At 50.6% G+C, this 22,126-nt stretch overlaps 2 protein-coding genes across 6 annotated transcripts in view; one reads left to right on the forward strand and one right to left on the reverse strand.

The window, feature by feature from the left end:
• BBOF1 (basal body orientation factor 1) overlaps window positions 1-22,126 on the forward strand; it is a 1,057,902-nt gene that overhangs the window by 390,437 nt on the left and 645,339 nt on the right. The window lies entirely within an intron of this gene.
• The window catches only part of SYNDIG1L (synapse differentiation inducing 1 like), a 108,891-nt gene that overhangs the window by 42,246 nt on the left and 44,519 nt on the right, over window positions 1-22,126 (reverse strand). Inside the window, exon 1 of one of the 4 annotated variants that reach the window (XM_024102150.3) lies at window positions 9,169-9,309. The exons of the other annotated variants lie outside the window; for them this stretch is intronic. The gene's annotated coding sequence lies outside the window, so the exon portion shown is untranslated. Of the gene's footprint in view, window positions 1-9,168; window positions 9,310-22,126 lie in introns of those variants that run through there. 4 annotated transcript variants of the gene reach the window in all.

Below are 22,126 nucleotides of genomic sequence, written 5' to 3' on the forward strand. Positions count from 1 at the left end.
ATGAAAGCGATGGAGGGCTCTGATCCAACACCCATGCAGTCAGTGCCGTTGACTTTGATTTCCACTGATTGGCCCCTAAAGGTCTGGAAAGTAGGAAGAAATTAACAACGTAAAGACTACTGTGTTTGGAGAGCAGATGACTAAGACGAAGCTTCTGCCTACCTGAGCTGGCTTTGAACTAGTGACCTGCATCCTTTCAATTCCCCAAGTGATCAGTTCTGCAGTATCTCTGTTCCTTAATAATTTGTGCAGCTCTTTTCTGTGTTCCCTCTGGTTTGTTGGTATTTTCCTGGCCATGAGGTGCTCCAGGACACCATGGCCTAACCTGCACTATCGAGTGGGATAGTTCTTCACCCTGATAAAGGCACTCCCCTCCCCTGTGGGTGTGCTCTCCCACTGGTGCCACTGCTCTGTGTCCAGCTCCTTGTCTGCACAAATTTGTCTGACCCCAGCTGAGCCTGGGACAACCTGCAGCTGCCCTCACCTACCTGAAAGCAGGTCCCCCGCTGTCTAATAGCTGAATAAATCTTCTTTAGAGTCTGAGAGACAGAGCCCTGGGGAGCTCCTAACTCAGCTATTGGCAGGAGGCAAGTCTCTGGAAATGAAGCTTTACAACATTGCTGAAGCCTGAGATGAAAGACAAGCAGCAGGATGAGGAATAAGATATCAAGTGGCAGCTACATGAGCTCCACAGGGATCTTACCCACTTCAGCTCGGTCACTTCACAGCGGACAGCAAGGGCAACGGGGGCTACATGGGTGCTCTTAGAGCCTGCATTCTGCCCCACAAAGTCCCCATCTTGCCAAGGGGTGCATGTTTCACCTTTGGACCTCCTGGACACCTGTACAAAGCCCTTTGTGTTTTAGTTAGGAAGGGTGTGCATTCTTCTTCTGGCTTTGAAAGCATCATTCCCCAGAAGAGAGCAAAGGCCCAAGATAGTCACCCCCACATGTCTGGTGCCTGCCCAATTCTCAGCCTTGATTTGACATCCAGCCTTGCCACAGGTAAAAAACTCAGACCACGTTCTCATCACAAACCTCCGTAGCCAGTGACTTCTAACTTTCAAAACTGGAAACATCTCATGCCTGGTGTCAGACCCCAGGGGAATGTTTTGGGGAAAGTTTAGGCAAATTCAGCTCAGCAAGCATGAATAGGAGCCCATCCCCCACCACACATTTTCAGCATTATTATTCTCTTGAATAACTAGAAAAAGGCTGAACTGTCGCGTCTGAGCCCCATGAGTCATCTCAGGGAGGCAAGCGATCCGGGCAGTATTTGGGTTTGAAGTAACAGTAATTAGCATTGGATGACGACTCATGGCACATGTGCTGCTCATTGTTTTCCATTCAGCGCAGAATTCTGGCACCCTGTGACTATGTGGAAGTTAGTATCTTGGTCCTGGCTTGACAAAGACCCATCTCAAATCTGTTCTGTTCAGCACCAAGCACATTAGCAGCACTCAACCAATAATAATCCTCATTGGCAGACAGGAGGGAATGCAGAAATGAGCCACACAAATCCTCAGATGATCAGACAATGAATTGAAATGACATGGGCTCTGAGGTTGCCTTCCCCATACTGTGCCTTTTAGAGGGACAAAAACTATAAACTGAGGCCAGACACCCGTAGAGAGGCTGTTCTTCCAGCACCCAACCCACAAGTGTCAAACCACGCCTGTTTTTCTGACTCTACGATCCCATTCTCAATCTCTTCTGACAAGATCGCAGTCCCCATCCCTGATCCTCTATGGAAAGACCTTGGATTCCCTTCCAATGAAACCCTCCAACATAGGGTGACCAGATGTCCTGATTTTATAGGGAAAGTCCTGATTTTTGAGGCTATTTCCCCCCCTCCATCCCGATTTTTCACACTTGCTATCTGGTCACCCTACTTCAACACCAGAGTCCAAGACCAAAAGGACCACTGTGACTGTATAGCCTGACTTCCTATGTAACACAGGCCAGAGAACTTCCCCAAAATGATTTCTAGAGCATACCCTTTCAAAAAGATCCAATCTTAATTTAAAAGTTGTCAATGATAGAGAATCCACCACAACCCTTGGTAAATTGTAAACCACTTAGAGTTTCCCCGACAAGTCTTCAGATACCCTCAGTTTCATCACAATAAGCTTACAACCAGGAGCGGTGCCAGGGTTTTTGCCGCTCTAGGCAGCAGCGCTCCTCCTCTGAGCAGTTGGCAGCAGGGGTCCTTCCTCTCTCCACGTCTTCGGGGCACTTCGGCGGTGGATCCCGGAGTGAGTGAAGGACCCGCCGCCGAATTTCTGCCGAAGACCTGGAGCAGAAGGACCCCCGCTGCCAAATTTCCACCGAGGATGGCAAAATGCTGCCCCCCAAATCCTGCCACCCTCGGCGACCGCCTAGGGTCGCCTAGTGGAAGTGCCAGCCCTGCTTACTACCAGAGTCCAATTTCGCCACCCCTCAATCCTATGACCTCTGTGCCATGCTCACTCTGGTGGCCTGTGACCCATCAGGCCTTCCTGGTTTCCCCACACACGTTCCACTGTGCTCAGCTTGGTGGATATCCTGTGAATCAAAGTTATCCTGAGCTCTCTCCCTGTGGAGGAGGTTGGGAGAGCAGAAGAAATAGACAGAAAGGGAGGAAGGGAAGAGAGAAAGAAGACAAAAGAGGAAAAGGCAGGATACAAGGAGGAAAAAGTCAGGGAGAAAGGAGAAGACTGGATTTGTAGCTTCCCTCTGGGATAGCGTTGATTTTCTCTGTTATGGATCGAGTCCCTGCAGCTCATAGCTTGCACCTCTCAAACCATTCACCAAACTCTTCCCTATCTCTTCCCCACCCCAAGGCCTGGCTACCATCTCTCTGTGCCAGGATTCAGTCAAGGATTAAACAACCCAGATCCATATCCTTTACTTAGATCAACCGCACCATCTATAACATGGGTAAGTATGTAGGATTTTAGTCAGTCTCCTGCTTTCCTTCAGGTTTTCAAAAGGAGCCTGTCTTGGATGGTTTAGACACAACAAATCCTGCCTCTTGGCAGGGGGTTGGACTGTGATTCTCTGATTCGAAGTACAACATTAGCCTGGATGTGAGCCACAGCAATTACTGTGTGAGTGACAAAATCAGGGCCACTGAGTTCAGTCAGCTTTTTCTGCTATCGCTTTCGGTCACTTAGGGAACACAGAGAGCTCAGCGCTCCAGAAGCCACATGCACTGACTACTAACCCCACTCCAAGGACTCAGCACTCAGATTAGATAGAAGGGGGATGAAAAGTAGTGGGATGGGAATAACTGTTGGGGAACAACCATTGTGGGAAAAGGCTGGGGGATCCCAGGGAAAGGGTGGAGGGAGGTTCAGCCACTCTCTGGCACACATAACTGAGACACACTGAGATGTCAGGGGGCCAGATGTGCAGTTTCAGGCTGAGGGAGAAATGACTATTTCCCCTCAGGGAAGTTAATATTCTGTAGCTAAACTCTGTGGCAGCTTAACAGTGCTGTCCAAAGGACTCCTGTAGGCTGCGGAGTGAGTGATTTCACCTGTCCTTGAGCATTTTCCCTCTGTTTCTGTACCACTGGTACCGAAACTTCACTGCAAGCAAAGAAAACTGGGTTTAGAGCCTTCTTTAGTGAGTTGCTGTTTGGCACCCTCAGGAGAGGGAACCACAAACGAGGTACCAGTCAGGGAACAAGGTTGTGGGCACAGAGAAGGCTGCAGTCTCTCCACAGGCAGTGCTTCACAAGGGCTTGTCAAGGTGAGGAAAATGGAGCTGGCAAGGAACTCACTGGAGTTATTGTATCAAAGACAGGAAGGAAAAGAAGCATCTGGAAGATGTCTGTGGTGAAGACACTTTCCTCCTCTTTGAATAACTCAAAAGCCAGCCAAGCCAATTTTTAATCAAACTTTACAAGACACATCACCTTTGGCCTAAGAACAAGCAGGAGAAACTGCAGCCCGAAGGGTAATCTTTCCAAAAGAGATAAGCCACTGAAAATAGAGTCTTAGAATTGAAGTGCCACCTCTACAGTAACTGTAGCACATTGAGAACAGCACCTCTCTCTGCTAAGGACCAAGTACCGTTGCCAATAGCACTGATGTGCTGCATGAAATCCATAGTGGAAATCTGGTTGCTCACTTCAACTGCTGACATACCTTGAGAGGGTTGGATTAACAGAAGAATTCTTTCAAGACTGGAGGCAAGATCCCCTGTGACAAACTGATAAAAATACAATAGCTACAGGCCACACCAGGGAACCAGGGTCATATAAGGATAGAATCATAGAATATCAGAGTTGGAAGGGACCTCAAGAGGTCATCTAGTCCAACCCCCTGCTCAAAGCAGGACCAATTCCCAGCTAAATCATCCCAGCCAGGGCTTTGTCAAGCCGGGCCTTAAAAACCTCCAAGGAAGGAGACTCCACCACCTCCCTAGGTAACGCATTCCAGTGTTTCACCACCCTCCTAGTGAAATAGTTTTTCCTGATATCCAACCTGGACCTCCCCCACTGCAACTTGAGACCATTGCTCCTTGTTCTGTCATCTGCCACCACTGAGAATAGCCGAGCTCCATCCTCTTTGGAACCCCCCTTCAGGTAGTTGAAGGCTGCTATCAAATCCCCCCTCATTCTTCTCTTCTGGAGACTAAACAATCCCAGTTCCCTCAGCCTCTCCTCATAAGTCATGTGCTCCAGACCCCTAATCATTTTTGTTGCCCTCCGCTGGACTCTTTCCAATTTTTCCACATCCTTCTTGTAGTGTGGGGCCCAAAACTGGACACAGTATTCCAGATGAGGCCTCACCAATGTCGAATAAAGGGGAACGATCACGTTCCTCGATCTGCTGGCAATGCCCCTACTTATACAGCCCAAAATGCCGTTAGCCTTCTTGGCAACAAGAGCACACTGTTGACTCATATCCAGCTTCTCGTTCACTGTGACCCCTAGGTCCTTTTCTGCAGAACTGCTACCTAGCCATTCGGTCCCTAGTCTGTAGCAGTGCATGGGATTCTTCCGTCCTAAGTGCAGGACTCTGCACTTGTCCTTGTTGAACCTCATCAGGTTTTTTTTGGCCCAATCCTCTAATTTGTCTAGGTCCCTCTGTATCCGATCCCTACCCTCTAGTGTATCTACCACGCCTCCTAGTTTAGTGTCATCTGCAAACTTGCTGAGAGTGCAGTCCACACCATCCTCCAGATCATTAATAAAGATATTAAACAAAACCGGCCCCAGGACCGACCCTTGGGGCACTCCACTTGAAAACAGCTGCCAACTAGACATGGAGCCATTGATCACTACCCGTTGAGCCCGACGATCTAGCCAGCTTTCTATCCACCTTACAGTCCATTCATCCAGCCCATACTTCTTTAACTTGGCGGCAAGAATCCTGTGGGAGACAGTATCAAAGGCTTTGCTAAAGTCAAGGAATAACACATCCACTGCTTTCCCCTCATCCACAGAGCCAGTTATCTCATCATAGAAGGCAATTAGGTTAGTCAGGCACGACTTCCCCTTCGTGAATCCATGCTGACTGTTCCTGATCACTTTCCTCTCCTCTAAATGTTTCATAATTGATTCCTTGAGGACCTGCTCCATGATTTTTCCAGGTACTGAGGTGAGGCTGACTGGCCTGTAGTTCCCCGGATCCTCCTTCTTCCCTTTTTTAAAGATGGGCACTACATTAGCCTTTTTCCAGTTATCTGGGACCTCCCCCGATCGCCATGAGTTTTCAAAAATAATGGCTAATGGCTCTGCAATCTCACCCGCCAACTCCTTTAGCACCCTCGGATGCAGCGCATCCGGCCCCATGGACTTGTGCACGTCCAGTTTTTCTAAATAGTCCCGAACCACTTCTTTCTCCACAGAGGGTTGGTCACCTTCTCCCCATGCTGTACTGCCCAGTGCAGCAATCTGGGAGCTGACCTTGTGCGTGAAGACAGAGGCAAAAAAATCATTGAGTACGTTAGCTTTTTCCACATCCTCGGTCACTAGGTTGCCTCCCTCATTCAGTAAGGGGCCCACACTTTCCTTGATTTTCTTCTTGTTGCTAACATACGTGAAGAAACCCTTCTTGTTACTCTTAACATCTCTTGCTAACTGCAACTCCAAGTGTTATTTGGCCTTCCTGATTTCACTCCTGCACGCCTGAGCAATATTTTTATACTTCTCCCTGGTCATTTGTCCAATCTTCCACTTCTTATAAGCTTCTTTTTTGCGTTTAAGATCAGCAAGGATTTCACTGTTTAGCCAAGCTGGTCGCCTGCCATATTTACTATTCTTTCTACACATCGGGATGGTTTGTTCCTGCAACCTCAATAAGGATTCTTTAAAATACAGCCAGCTCTCCTGGACCCCTTTGCCCTTCATGTTATTCTCCCAGGGGATCCTGCCCATCTGTTCCCTGAGGGAGTCAAAGTCTGCTTTTCTGAAGTCCAGGGTCCGTATTCTGCTGCTCTCCTTTCTTCCTTGTGTCAGGATCTTGAACTCGACCATCTCATGGTCACTGCCTCCCAGGTTCCCATCCACTTTTGCTTCCCCTACTAGTTCTTCCCTGTTTGTGAGCAGCAGGTCAAGAAAAGCTTTGCCCCTAGTTGGTTCCTCCAGCACTTGCACCAGGAAATTGTCCCCTACACTTTCCAAAAATTTCCTGGATTGCCTGTGCACCGCTGTATTGCTCTCCAAGCAGATATCAGGGTGATTAAAGTCTCCCATGAGAACCAGGGCCTGCGATCTAGCAACTTCTGCTAGTTGCCAGAAGAAAGCCTTGTCCACCTCATCCCCCTGGTCTGGTGGTCTATAGCAGACTCCAACCACGACATCACCCTTGTTGCTCACACTTCTCAACTTTATCCAGAGACACTCAGGTTTTTCTGCAGTTTCATACCGGAGCTCTGAGCAGTCATACTCCTCTCCTACATACAATGCAACTCCCCCACCTTTTCTGCCCTGCCTGTCCTTCCTGAACAGTTTATATCCATCCATGACAGTACTCCAGTCATGTGAGTTATCCCACCAAGTCTCTGTTATTCCAATCACATCATAGTTCCCTGACTGTGCCAGGACTTCCAGTTCTCCCTGCTTGTTTCCCAGGCTTCTTGCATTTGTGTATAGGCACTTAGATCGTCCCTCTTTCTCAGCATGAGCCAGGAGTCCTCCCCTCTTGCACTCTCCTGCTTGTGCTTCCTCCCAGGATCCCATTTCCCCACTTACCTCAGGGCTTTGGTCTCCTTCCCCCGGTGAACCTAGTTTAAAGCCCTCCTCACTAGGTTAGCCAGCCTGCTGGCAAAGATGCTCTTCCCTCTCTTCGTTAGGTGGAGCCCGTCTCTGTCTAGCACTCCTTCTTCTTGGAACACCATCCCATGGTCGAAGAATCCAAAGCCTTCTCTTCGACACCACCTGCGTAGCCATTCGTTGACTTCCACGATTAGACGGTCTCTACCCCGGCCTTTTCCTTGCACAGGGAGGATGGACGAGAACACCACTTGTGCCTCAAACTCCTTTATCCTTCTTCCCAGAGCCACGTAGTCTGCAGTGATCCGCTCAAGGTCATTCTTGGCAGTATCATTGGTGCCCACGTGGAGAAGCAGGAAGGGGTAGCGATCCGAGGGCTTGATGAGTCTCTGCAGTCTCTCCGTCACATCGTGTATCCTAGCTCCTGGCAAGCAGCAGACCTCTCGGTTTTCCCGGTCGGGGCGGCAGATAGATGACTCAGTCCCCCTGAGGAGGGAGTCCCCGACCACCACCACCCTCCTCCTCCTCTTGGGAGTGGTGGTCGTGGAACCCCCATCCCTAGGACAGTGCATCTTTTGCCTTCCAATCGGTGGAGTCTCCTTCTGCTCCCTTCCCTCAGATGGGTCATCTAGTCCACTCTCCGCATTAGTACCTGTAGAGAGAACATGGAAACGATTGCTCACCTGTATGTCCATTGCTGGTGCATGGACGCTCCTCTTTCTCCTTCTGGAGGTCACATGCTGCCAAACCTCTTCACAATCCTTCTGTCCCTGCTGCGCCTGCTCTGAATCTTCAGAACATTGTGGCCGTAGAAGCATCTCCTGACGTCTGTCCAGGAAATCTTCATTTTCCCTTATGCAACGCAGAGTCGATACTCGTTTCTCCAGCCCTCGAACCTTCTCTTCCAATATGGAGACCAGCTTGCACTTTGTACAGACAAAGTCGCAATAGACAATAGGGATTCAGGTTTCTCTGTAACCCCCAGGATAACAATAGAGCTAGACAGATGCCAATAATATCATCTGCAACCCTGTGGTACCACACTTCCTTCAGAGCAACTCAGAAATTCCTTTCTAAGCAGAGCTATTGTTGGGGGATTATTCTAAGGAGAGCCAGCCAGTGAGTTTGTTTTCCTTTAGATATTCAACTGCAACAGCAAGCCATGCATGAAGTCTATTCAGCTGTTTGAACTTTCGGCCCATTTTTGTGGCTATGGATTTTAGCTATATCAATAGCTGGCTCAACCTCAGAATAAAAATCATTTACAAACAGGGAAGTATTTCAGTTCTCCAAAATGCAAGTGTGCAGGGCAAAAGGTAATAGTTTGGATGGACTGTGCCAGAATCAATCAAACAAAGAGATTATTTTGGAGCCATCTGAGAAGATGCAAACTGGAAAGTACTTTCTTTGAAAAGGTAAAAAATGCTTTACAATCCCATCTAGATCTCCTTAACCCATGGATGCATTTCTAATGTTCCCATCACTACAGAATCAAGGATTCAAATCCATCATTACAAACAGCATCACTTTTCTCCTGAAGCCACCTAACCTGCCCTGAGCTTATTTTAAATATCTAGGGAGAGACAGGCCTCTTGCAAACTGCCCAGACTAAGAGGCAGTAACTGCTTAGCCAGTCACAACTCAGCCCCTGCTTCCCGGGCAAAACAAACTGCACTATGCCTTTTTCCCAGAGCAGCTTACTTCCCCCAATGCCAAGGCTCCACCCATTCCCCATCCTTGCCTGCCTATGCCTGGCCCAACCCACCTGCATGGGAAGGTGAGTAGCAGCACCATGGAGGCTGCCTTTCCCACCACAATGTGGCCCACAGTGCAGGGAGCCCCCTCACTCCACTGCCAGAGCACATAGGCCAGCTCACAACTGAGCCCTTGTGTTATTTAAAACACAGAGAGCTCAATTTTAAACAGACCCCTGATGTAGGCACTGTGATAGGGTGAACTTACCACCAGAGTCAACCCCTGGCTTCAGAGCATGGCACTGCTGGGGTCCTTCTCCTCTAGCAACCCTTATTCCTGCTGTGCTGGTTCTGCTAAAGTCTGCATCTTCCATGCCGTAGCCCTCCAGCCAGTTCAGTCACCTTTCAGGGTAACAAAAGTCCAACTGAACAAAACATCTAAACACACCACATTTCCACCCTCTTGGGCTCTTATTCAGCCGGCCTTCTGGGCTCTCAGCTCTTGTCCCATCAGGGTTACATTAAAGTCCTTCCAGGTCAGTTGTAGAGAGCGGACTCTCTGGATGCCTTCCCTGATGTCCCTCTCTCAATCAACAATTCACTGACGTTTGCTGCTCTCCACCCCTATTCCCCCAAAGCTCATCTTTGCTCCTTTTAGCTGAGAGCTCTCCTGGGGCCTTCTTCCTTTTCTTCCTGACAGGATTCCCATGGCCTCACCTCCCCCTGGACAGTAGCAACTTCTCCCAGGGCCCTCCCTGCTTCTTTTACAGGCCCTATCTGAAGATCTCCCACAGGAACCTAACCTGCTCCCTGCAGGGTCACTCTCACAGCTGCCTCCTCACGTTCTCTCTCAGGCCTTTTTATTTTTTTTAATGAGGCCCAGATGTTGTTCTCCATGTTGACCCCATTAGTCCTGCTCCCTCAGGCTGGAATGCAGTTAATTATGGCACAGGTGAGTCTAACCCCATTTCCCTTAAAGGGCCAGTTACCCTGGGACTCCCACACACACGGGGTCATGACAGTCTTTCATGATCACCCAGGTTCAAAAGTTTTATTGGCATGACAAGTACAGCCAAAGTTAGAATACAGGAGCCAGATTTTCAAAGGTATTTAGGTACCTAAAAATGCAGATAAATGCCTGGTGGAATTTTCAAAAGCAGATTGATTTCAATGGGAGTTAGGCACCTAATCTGCTCAGGTGTTTTTGAAAATATCACTAGGGACCTATCTGCATCTTTAGGTGCCTAAATACCTTTGTAAATCTGGCCCAAGACCTCTAATGACCATCATCCCTCCAGTCCAGTGCTTCCTAAACTTTTCAGGGTCATGCCCCCTCGCCCCAGAGCTGGGGCCAGGAGTGGGGATGTGGCTTGGGGATGGAGGGAGGATGCAGACAGGGTTAAGGGGGCCGAGGCTGGGGCCACAGCTGGGGATGAGGTTGAGAGTGGAACCCTGGGCATGGGGACAGCAGCCAGGGCCAAGGCCGGGAGTGGAGCTGGCTGCCGTTCCCTACCTGCTCCCCCATGGGGGCTTGCCTGGGTCTCAGCCACGCCTCCCTGAATGCTCCTCTGTGCTCTCCCCTAGGAGGTGCATCCCACAGTTTGGGGACCCCTGTTCTAATCTGAACCCCTTTTATTTCTGCTGTTTCCTTTTTGAGAGAGGGATACCGAAGCTGAACCCAGTATTCCAGGTGAGTATCTGTGCACACATGGGAAATGTATGTGTTTTCCTCATGGTGGAGTGCTTTCTTAAAGGGACAGCAGGATTTAGCCTCAAAAGGAAAGTGATGACAAAGCAATATACTAGGAGGTCCAGGATCAAGTATTCAGCCTAACCTCACATCCACCTTCATTATCAGTTCAGATAAGGAATAAACAGGCTTTAATCACTGGGAATGTACCAGAATGTAAAGCAGAATTGCTCACTGCCCCATCACTGAAATGAGTTCACAGAATCACAGTGGCTAGAGAGGGAACAGACCTATTTATTAAGTCACCCAGTCCTTCACCCTGGAGTCAATACGGGATCTTAATACAGGAATTCACCTCCCCTCAAAGCCAGTCCATGGGTTATTTATAGGCTGTCCAAGTGTAGCTGCTCAGATAAATTCATCAGCAGACGGGGAGGCAGAAAGTGCCACTGTTGCTACAAAATAAGTCAAAGAAATCCCAGTCAAGGAGCCTCCATTGGGGAGGTGCAGCTCTGGGGTCCAGGATAAAGGACAACCAGACAATTCTGTGAATTGTCACAACTGGTGCCCAGTGGCTGGTCTAAACTGTGACTCCTGTATGCTCAGGAAGGAGTTTTGTCTAAACAAATGTAACCCTTCTGCTAGGTGGAGTTGGCAGCAACAATGGCCAGGTTCAATATCTCGGGGTTCCTCTTTATGATACAAAATAGAACTAGCTCAGCCCCCCACCCTCCCCAGTAATCTGGGAAAACTTAACACCACCCCTGGGCATCTCTAAGAGGCAATACTTCCTACCTCGCAAGCACTGAATCTGTGTTTAACAAAAGAGAACAAGGAAAAAGGGGACCCAACATTAATTTGGGAGACCACCACAACTGTGATTCAAAAGCACATGAGCATAGGCAAACACCCATCCCACTGTGCGTTGGGCAGTGTCCTTTGCCTTTTCCTCACCTTGTGGTGTGAAAGTCTGACAAACGAATGTCCCTTAACACACCACACCCCACTCCCTCTGCTGCACCCTGCTCACAGCTGGCTGTCCTTGGTTAGCGAAGACCTAGCGTTCAGCGGTGCGTTCACAGCAGTTCATCTCCCACACTGGGGGAAGGGGGGGTGACGGGTTGTTGATCAGTGCCTCTTCTGCTGCTACCACTGCAGCTGGCTCCCAGCTGCCACTGTCTCTCTGCTGCTATCTGCCATCAGGGCCATCCCTAGGGAGGTGCAAGGCCCAGGACATAGGCGCCGAGTTTCTAATGGGCCAGGGGGGGATGCTCCCCCCAGGCCCTGCCCCCACTCCACCCCTTCCCTCAATGCCCCACCACCTCTTCCCCGCCTAGTTCTGCCCCCTTTCCCCGAGCACACTGTGCCCTCGCTCCTCTCCCCTCCCCCCAGTGCCTCCTGATGTCACAAAACATCTGATCAGCAGCAGGCAGTAGGCGCTGAGAGGGAGAGGGGGGTGTTGATCGGTGGGGCCTGCTGATGGGCAGGAGGCGCTGGTGGGAAGGGGAGGTTCTGGTAGGGGGCTCCTCCTCACCCCCCTGCTGCTCACCTTCCCGTTCACCTCCTCACCCTGCTTGCCCGCCCACCTCACCTCACTGCCCGCCTCCTCACGATTTTATCAAAGTGCGGGGCCTGTGGCAGTCGCTCCGATTCGCTGTACCCAAGGAACGGCTCTGGCTGCCATTCTCTGTCACTGCTGGCTGCCACCACCCTCTGAACATCATGTTCTGAAGTTCTACCACTTAACCTAGCTCTGAGTGATTTCAGCTATCAGTAATATCAGCAGGCGGTGGAGAACCTCACTGCCAATGCAGTTTCTGTATTTTCTTTTGCTGCAACATTATCCCCACACAAGGTCTAAGGCTGAGCCCCTAGACCTGCTCAGCAGTGAGAACAGCACCAGGAACCACTACCCAGAAATAAAGACTCTTAATTAAATCTAATTAGCTCAACATTTAAACACTGGAAAGGAGCAGGTCAAATGATCTCTAGAACTCTTTCAACAGCATCTCCCCCCTCCTCCCCAGCTAAAAACAGTTGACCCAACCACTGTCATCTTAATTGGGATTTGGCACCCCTCTATCTGCTTAGCAAGTGAGGTTCAGTTTAGGATAACCCCATCAATCAGGGCATACTAAGCACAGTTCTGCTGCCCTTTGCTCGTAAAATAAGGATGACAACACTTCATTACCCCTGCATTCAAATACTAGAGTGATCTGAAACCCAAAACCAGCCCAAATTGGTCATTTTGGCAAAGCAACTCCATCATGCTGCGCTCCAAGGCAAAGTAGGCATATCTGTGCAAATATGGTTTGCTCCTGAAGTCTTTTCCCTCAGTGCATTACTACATGTCAGGGGAGAGCTCATTCAGACCCTACTTATACAAAGAGAGTGTGTAATGTACTGGCTAGTCTGCCTGGGTCACTACAGACCCTTGCTGGACAGGATGTTAGACCTGCTCAAGTGTCTGAAGTCATATAGCCTTCTACTGACTGTGACGCATGGAAGGTATACGCCCTACTACAGCAGCTACTGAGGATTCCCTTTTAGCTCAAGCAACAGGGGAATGACTGTCTTTGGGGCAGAAGATCCTGTGCTCTGTTCCTGCTGCTGCCAGTGAGGATTGCAGAACCTACAGTGTCCCCCAGTATGCAGTAGGGGCTTAACACTTGAGATTTGCAACTGGCCACAGAGGATGGACTAAGAAGTGATCGAACAGGACTTTCCCAGCTCTAATCTCTAGGATTCCCTTATCATTTGCCATGTTGTGGTTTTTTCCAACAGAAAGCTACAGATGCTGTTTGCTCCCACTGGTGCAGGCGTATGAGGGTCAGGAGCAGCGCCAGGGTTTTTGCCACCTTAGGTGGCAGCGCTCCTCCTCTGAGCATTCAGTGGTGGGGGTCCTTCCATTCCGCGTCTTCGCCGCACTTCGGCAGCGGGTCCCGGAGCGAGTGAAGGACCGCCTAAGGTCGCCTAGTAGAAGCGCCGGCCCTGATGAGGGTGCAAACTGCTCCACAGGCTCCCGATTATTGACAGGAGCTGGGAAATGCACCGTTTACCACACAGGGCTTTGGACATGCTTTTTGGGTGTTTGCAAGGACACTGTCAGCCCCAGGCACCATGATGGCAAGGTACCAAAGTGTTTTATGTTTTCCCAGTTGTGCAGTTTGCACAGGCTTTGCCCTGATTTACAGCATCTTGTCATGACCTGGCAAGAGCAACACATGCCCACCTGGCCATGAGGTTCAATTATTGTTATTCCCTCTCAGCAGCACTTCTCCATCGCTCCTTGCAGCACGTTCAGAAAGCAGCAGCCTGTTCACTCGCTGGTTTGAGCTACATTGATCATATTATCTTCATGTCAGCTGCCAATAAAGCAGTGGATTGACTATCCTGGCCCTGACATCCCTTAAAACCCTTTGAAGTGCAGGCTATGGATATATTAGAGACCTGCTCCTTCAGCCTCTTCCTGGCAGGAATCCTCGTCCAAAAATATCTGTCAAGCCTTCTCTCACATTTCATCCGGATCATTCCTAAAGACGCACTCCTGCCGCAGCGCCTACCAAAAAGCAGCTGAGTCTGTGCTTTACAGTAAAAATAAAGATGGAACCACCAGGATTAATCTAAGATGCACAGTTGGTGTTCATTTATATGCGTTAGCACCCAGATTGTGCTAGGCATTATCCACAGATATACGGAGCCACGAAGAGCCTACACTCTGAAAGAGGAGGGTTATATGAGGGGAAGGAAGAAAAACACATACAATTTTTAACAGATACACATCAGCTATCCCCAACTGCCATTCTGAGAAGTGAGGTGGCCTGTGTGTTGTAGGCATCGCAGCAGAAGTGGGTCTGCAGGTGAACTGGAAGAAGGAGAAGGTAGTGGTCTGTCACCTCATGGCAGGCATCTGATGTGGTAGAAAGCACAAAGCCAGCTGTGGAGGAGGCAGACAAATAGGTGGTCAAAGCTGGCATGGTTGGCAGATTGGAGGGGGTGGAGATATGCAGTAAGAGACTAGCAGGGAATGAGGGAGGGGCAAGTTTAGAAAGACCTTGAAGGTAAGGAGAAGAAACTCAAACCTGATGCAAGGGGGAGCCAGTGGAGGGATTAATAAAGGTGGCACAAAGGTCAGAGTGGCAAGCAAGGAAGATGATCTTAGCAGCTGCATTTTGAATGGACTAAGTGGGGACAATGTGATTGTCAGGAAGGCCAGAGAGGAGGTTACAATAATCAAGGCAGGAGATGCTGAGGTCCTGGACAAGCATTTGGATTGCTCTGGAGAAAGGAGTGTCAAGTTTTGGACACATCCTGGATGGATGGGGCAAGAGACAGGGAGGAATTGAAGATGACCCCCATGTTGCAGGCCTGGATTACAGAGAGGATGCTGGTGCTCTATCCACAGTGACAGAGAAAGGAGGAAGGGGAAATGAGTTAGGAGGAAAGACATGGAGCCCAATTTTGCCCCATGAAGCTGAGGTGACCATGAGGCAACCAGAGGAGATGTCAGAAAGGCAGGGAGAGACAGAGGATTAAGGTAAATCTGTGGTTCATCAGTGTAAAGATTGGTAAAATTGTGTGAGCAGATGAGATTGCCAAGAAAGAGTATGGAGGGAGCCCCACAGAGAATGGAAGAGGGGAGAAAGAGGCACAACTATATTTCCATAGCCTATGATACTGCCAGCTCCTCCCATTTCTGGGATAGTCCATATTCCCCTTGTCTGTTGAGTTTGCCAGTTAAGTCCTGATCCTGCAAGTTGTTCGGTAAGTGCAGACCAGTGCACTTGTCCAGAGCTCCATTGACTTCCTACCTACATGGTACAACTTGCAGGATTGGGGCCTTTTACTGTATGTTCTTTAGGGCAGGGACTGGTTTTGTGTGAGAAGCACCTGGCATACTGATGGGTGCCTGTATACGACTCACCACCTCAGAGCACCCCCTCATAGCAAGATCCAGCATCGCAGCACCCTGCCTCAGTTTCCCTTCAACAATCTTCAGCCTACTCCAGATGTAGTGGTGACTGGCTGCAGTGACTTGGCCCTCCAGCTAAACTATTATCAAAAGTCCACCCTCTCAAGGGAATCCAAATCTAAACCAAACAAAACACGAACTCTGTCCCAGGTCAGTCCCGCAGTGGGTCCAGCCCCTCCTTCCTAAGGGGTCTGTCTTCTCTCCTTCAACTTCAAGCACCCTTCTCCCACTCGCTGCCTTCCCAGGCTCTTTTCCATCTCTCCCCTCAGCCTGTCTGGGGCTCCTTTGGGTTATTCCCTGCTCTGTTCCAAGCAACCATTCCAAGGCCTTTCTGCCTGGAGCCTTCCACAGGCCTCTGCCCGCCTTTTGCTCTCCCATGGCTCCTCACTGGTGGGCTTCCTTCCTCTTAAGATTGTAGCTCTGCAGATGAGGGCCTGGAGGTGGAGGGCAATTGCTCATGACAACCCTCTAGGCTGGGTCTGAGAAGGACCTGAGCCATTTCAGGGCATTGCTCTTCACCCCTGCAGCTTCTTGTCATGCTTAATTTGTAATGAAAGGGGTGCTGGGGCTCAAGCAGTTTTTTTACTTTCATAACTGCCGCAGCCAGGCCAGAGGTGCCGGGCTCTGAACTGCCAACCTAGAGATGCTGGGGCTCAGCCCTGGCACAAATTAAGCACAGGCAGAGTATTTGGTGATCAATAGTATTAAGCAGAAAGAGGCTAATTTAATAGGGCTGACTAGCCCAAACCCTCCTACCCCTTAAAGGGGCAGGCCAGCCTGTTACAGTACCATAAAATAATAAAGGAGAACACCTGATCTCAGTGCTCAGACTCCATTACTAGGTAGGGACCCCACTATCAGCAGTTAGACTGTGCATTTGCTGTGGGAAGCTCTGGCGGTCAGAACCTTCTCCCCACAGAAATGTGTCTTTTCCTCTCTCCCAGTGCATAAAAGATGCCTTCAAACGTCTTTATCCCACCTGTGTTTTTAATTTCATCGCTGTCTATTTTTTAGTTCTTTATCAACCCCCTTCCCATGCCCAGCCCATTTTTGCCCCTCTTCCCATTACCAATCCCCTTCATTTAGGTCATTGGGGTTCTGTGACGATGATTTGTGTCCAGGCCCACTGATGGGGGGGGGGGCAAAGGGGGCAATTGCTCAGGCCAGGGACCCGAGCAATTTAAAAGGGCCCAGTGGCCCCTGACCATCGCCGCCGGCAACACAGCAGGGCTAAGTCAGGCTTCCTGCCCGCCCTCTCTCCACGCCACTCCTGGAAGCAGCCGTCCCATCCCTGCGGCCCCTGGGGAGGAGATCTCTGCATGCTGCCCCCGCCCTGAGTGCTGACTCCGCAGCTCCCACTGGCCGTGAACTGAGGCCAATGGGAGCTGCAGGGGAGGTGCCTGCGTGCAGCGGCATGCGGAGACCCCCTGGGCTCCCCACCTAGGAGCCACTGCTAGAGGGGTGTGCCGGTCGCTTTTGGGAGCCACCGACCCCCTGACCCCCTCCTGCACCAGCATAGAGCCTGCACCCCACACCCAAACTCCCTCCCAGAGCCTGCACTCTGCACCCTCTCTTGCATCCAAACTCCCTCCCAGAGCCCAAACCCCTCATCCCCTCCTGCACGCAAACTCCCTCCCAGAGCCCGACCCCTCACCCCTCCCACATCCAAACTCCCTCCCTGAGCCCGACCCCTGCCGCCCTCCCACATCCAAACTCCCCCCCAGAGCCCACACCCCCTCCCACACCTCCTCCCCGACCCCACACTCAAACTCCTTCCCAGAGCCTGACCCCGCATCCCCTCCCACACCCAAACTACCTCCCAGAGCCCGACCCCACACCTCCCATACCCAACCCCCCTGCCCCTGCCTGGTGAAAGTGAGTGAGGGTGGGGGAGAGGGAGCAATGGAGGGAGGGTGATGGAATGAGCGTGGTCTTAGCGAAGGGGCGAGGAAGGGGTGGGGCAAGGATCTTCAGGTTTGTACTATTAGACAGTTGGTAACCCTACCGGGTAGGCATGTGGAAGCCCTGGCCATGCCAGAAGAGCCCGCCCAGCAGTGTAGCTGGCAGCTCGCTGGGCACCAGCCAGCGCAGGTCCAGCACAGCCCAAATGTCAGGTGGACCGTGTCCGTGTGGGGGGTCCATTGACTGTTCTGCCCTGAGGCCCGAAATTGCTGTCGGTGGGCCTGTTTGTGGCAGATTATGTTTATACCTGTTGCAGGGCAGTAACCCCCCAAATGTCTTCTCAATATAGGGTGAAATCCTGGCTCCACTGAAACTGATGGCAAAATTCCTGTTAACTGCACGAGGGCCAGGATTTCACTGCAAATTAATGTTACCTTTGAATTAATGATACTAAAATGGATATTCATTAATATTCTGTTTAATCTTGGCTCATAGGGGAGCAAGTTCTCAAATGTGGAAAAGGTTTCACATGGTACCCGGGGGACAGGCTATGCTCAGGAAAAATGCCTCCATTTCAGCTGCTGAGGAATGTTATCAATTTGAGTCCAAGTCTCAGACACCCACAGTTGAGTAGAATTGGGTGGTGCAGCAACCCAGGGCTGCGGGAATCCAGACTCTGCTCCTTAGGGCCTGATCCTGCACCCCTTGAAGTCAATGGCAAAGCTCCCATCGACTGCACAGGTGCAGGATCAGTGCCCTAAAGCTATGGGGCTGGTATTCAACAGACCAGACCAACCCCTCTATATTCTGTGTTCCCATGGGCCCCGTGTCCCATGCAAGCATTAGGATCCATGGCGTAAGCTCCACTTGCTAAGGTGCAAGCTCCAAGCCCTAGGGAGAGATGCACTTAGCATAAGCTTTCCATTTACTCCCAACACCTACAGTGAAGAGGAGGAGGAAGCACTAATATCCCTGTCCTTTGGAATAACAGGACTGGAGGGGGTGGGTGGGGTCATCGCTCAGGGTGGGCAGTGCAGACATTTGCTCGCAGGCAGTGCAGTGTCAGTTTCAGTGTATGTGTCAATAGCAATTAAAAACCCTGTGGCTGGCCCATGCTAGCTGACTCAGGCTCCCAGGGCTCAGGCTGTGGGGCTGTTTAATTGCAGTGTAGACATCCAGGCTTAGGCTGGGGCCTGGGCTCTAGGACCCTGCAAGGTGGGAGAGTCCCAGATCTAGGGCTGCTGCCCAAGCCAGAATGTCTCCACTGCAATTAAACAGCCCCACAGCCCGAGCCCATGAGCCCGAGTCAGCTGGCATGGGCCAGCCGCGGGTTTTTAATTGCAGTGTAGAAGTACCCTCAGTGACCAGTGAGGCCCTGAGTGGGATCATCATCAAACCCTCCTGCAGGTGATGAAGGAATTAGCTTCATGTTTCAGTGAGAGATTTCAAATCTTTCTTCTTCTACTAACTGTCCCAACAAGGTATTCCGGGGATGCAGCTAAATCTATTCTTTTGTATTGATTGTGTTTAGAACAGGTTGCCTGAGGCAGCATGAGCTCAGGATGGGAACTTTTCACGTATATCAATTGAAATTAATAAATAAAATAACCTCCTGGGCTTTCGTTTCTGCTAATGAGGAAGGGCCTTAGCAGTCCCTGAGTAGTGGCTGTGCCCACCCTCCCGCGCCATTTCATCCCAAGCTCGGTACAAGCTGGGAACGGAGAGATTTGCTACATCCGCTGTTGCAAGGTCCCCATGGCAACCGGCCACTGGACAGAGGCTGCTTGCAATTCTGCACAAAGCTGCAGCTTCAATCAGACACCAGCTTTGCTTCTCCAGTTTTATGGCCTCTTGTCTCACGCTTCGCCTCGTTGAAAATTAAATTTATGAGCAGAGCTGTGAACTTTACCACATTGCTAATTTTACTGCTGCCCTTGTCTAACCATTTTGGGCTGTTCATTACCAAGAGACTAAAAGGAAGAAAGAGGAGGCTGGAGAAACAGATGCTGGAGCTGCCGAGAGGCTTCCAACTGCAAGGGTTTGGTGCGGATAACCACACAATCCTGCCATAAGAAGGGAGGAAGAATGGGCAAGATGCCCCAGCAGAAGCCAGTAAGCCACACACAGCAAGTATGAACAATCTATCTAGGTACCTGCCTGGCCACCGTTACTGTCGTATCCAACACCTGCCAAGCATTTAAAAACAGAAATAACCTTACTCTTTCTTTATTCCTTCTCAGCCCATGCAAGAAAAAGCTGGCTGGTTCACGGGGTTTTGGGTTGTTTATGTGAGGGAATGTTAGGTGCTTTGTGTGCAGAAGTTATCAAGGGAAAGATACGCTAAGGGGCTGAGTTCTACTTTGTGTTCTGAATGCGGGCAAGTCCGTGCTCGGTCTTGTCATAGTTGGTTCCATAGTCTGGACACAAATCCTGTGAGCCTCCCTCATTGGGTGCCCATTTCATTGTTCTGGTGGGACAGAGCTGTCATTGAAGGTCCTGGTTCCAGAGGGAGAGGCGATTGATCTCTCAGGGAGTTAAGGCTAGTTCCATCAGGGGGTTAAATAGAAGGAGGGAGACTTCAAACTGGACTAAATCCGATGCCAGTGCAGGGCGCAGCCTGGGGTGATGTGCTGCTGGGGACCTACCTAAGCAGATAGGCTGCTGCATTTGGTACCAGCTAGGGCTATGCCATGGTCTCTTGGTTCATTTGTGGATCTCATGAGTTGCAGTAACTAAGCCTAGAGATCACGAATGCATGGATCCCCATGGCCAGCTCTGTGTCTGAGAGGATGCAGTGCAGGCTACTGGCCAGTCACCACTTGAGTGGGTGATTTTTGCCGCCATTGGCTAGTTGGGCTTCTGTAAACTGCTGGCCTGTCTCCTCAGCTCATGAAGGACTCACTGCCATGCCCAGATATTTCAGATCCTTGCCCAACGGCTCAGTTTTATTCTTTAAATGTAAAACTTAGGCACAACATCAAAACAATGCAGTTCTCTCTTCTCCTCACCCCCCCCCCCCCAAAATGCCCAAATGGGCTACAACACCCAGAGGCTTTTCCCATGGCCTCGCTCAGCACTGAAACTACCCACCATTCCCTTGCCTGCAATCCCCCTGCTTCAGGGCCTGAGGCAGGAGCCCCTCTCACTCCTGCAGGACCCTTACATGGAGCTCTCTGAGCCCTTTCTAGAGAATGCCTGACTGCTTTCCCAGCTCGATCGGATTATGAACATAGCTGGCTGGCTTCAGTCCCTCATCCCTTAAAGGAGCAGCTTCCAATAGCAGGGAGGAGTGCCAAAGGACTTCAGGCTGCAGACTGACTCCCCAGTCTCTCTCTAAAAGCTACTCTCTACTTCAAACAGGAATTATCTGGGGCAAATCCTATGGTTTATGTTAGCTGGGGGGAGGGGGGCGCAGAGGGGGGGGGGTGTCAGACCAGATGAGCACAGCGGTCCCTTCTGGCCTTGGAATCTATGAAATCTGAGAGCAGATGCCTTCGATGTGATATAGGAGGCAAGTTCTTCAAAGCTCTTCCCTCTTCAGACCAGCATCACCTCAGTATAGCCTGGGCTCAGCCTTAGCCAGCCACTCTTACCCCGGTGCCGGTTTCCGGCAGGCACAGAGAGCTGGGAGAGTGCTATTTGCGATGGATGTAAAGGAGAGGTGGAGCTGGGTGTTGTCTGCATCATGCTGGCTCTTCAGCCCATGTTGTCTGACCAGCTCCCCCCATGGCTACATTTAGATATTGAGTAATACGAGAGATGGGATTGAGCCTTGTGTAGCTCTGCAGATGAGGGCTTTGAAGGCAGAGGCAGTTGTCCATGACCACCCTCTAGGCTGGAGCTGAGAAGGACCTGAGCCACTTCAGGGCATTGCCCTTCACCCCTGCAACTTCTTGGAGGTGGGGCAGGAGTATTTGGTGATCACTGGTATCAAATGATGCCAAGGTGTCCAGCAGGATGAATGTGGTGTGTTTATCTGTTCTAGAGTCAGGAGGAGATCATCTACCAGAGCAACACCATGCCCTGCCCTGAAGTCCGACTGGGAGGGATCCAGGGTACGAGTACCTGGCAGGTGGCATTGGAGCTTTTTTCTGGAGCTCTCCCATTAGCCTGCTTACAAAAGATGGTTAAAGACCACTTGGGACTTTGCAAGATCTCTCCCATCATCCTCACCTGATCTGAGTGCCTCTAGCTGACATGTTCCAACCTAGGCAATGTACCTCAGTCTGCAGCTGTCCTAAGAGCCCTGGCACTAGCACAGCAGGCTTCATAGAGGGCTCTAATATCCTGCAGCCACACACATTTTTCTTAAAAAGATATTAGCATTAGCTAACAGCTTTGCTACCCCAGAAGCTACTGTGATGCAGCAAGCAAACCTCCTTGATTCACCAGCTCAGTCCTCTCTCTGCCCCCCTTTTCCCAGCAATGCCCCACCACAATTTCCCCCTCCCCAGCCATGGTCTCCCCCACATCCCCACCCTTGTACTCCATAGGAGTTCAGTCAGCAATCCTGCAAGAGACTGCAATCTCTGGCCCTGAGGACCTCCAGTACTGTATCTCCTCCCCTCCACTCTCCCTATGCACGTCCACCACATTCACTGTCCCTCCCCCACCCCCAGAGATGTCTCAAGGAGCACAGCAACAACCAGGAGCAGCTCTACC

The sequence above is a fragment of the Chrysemys picta genome, chromosome 4 (assembly GCF_011386835.1).
Source record: "Chrysemys picta bellii isolate R12L10 chromosome 4, ASM1138683v2, whole genome shotgun sequence".
In the NCBI taxonomy this organism is placed as follows: domain Eukaryota; kingdom Metazoa; phylum Chordata; order Testudines; family Emydidae; genus Chrysemys; species Chrysemys picta.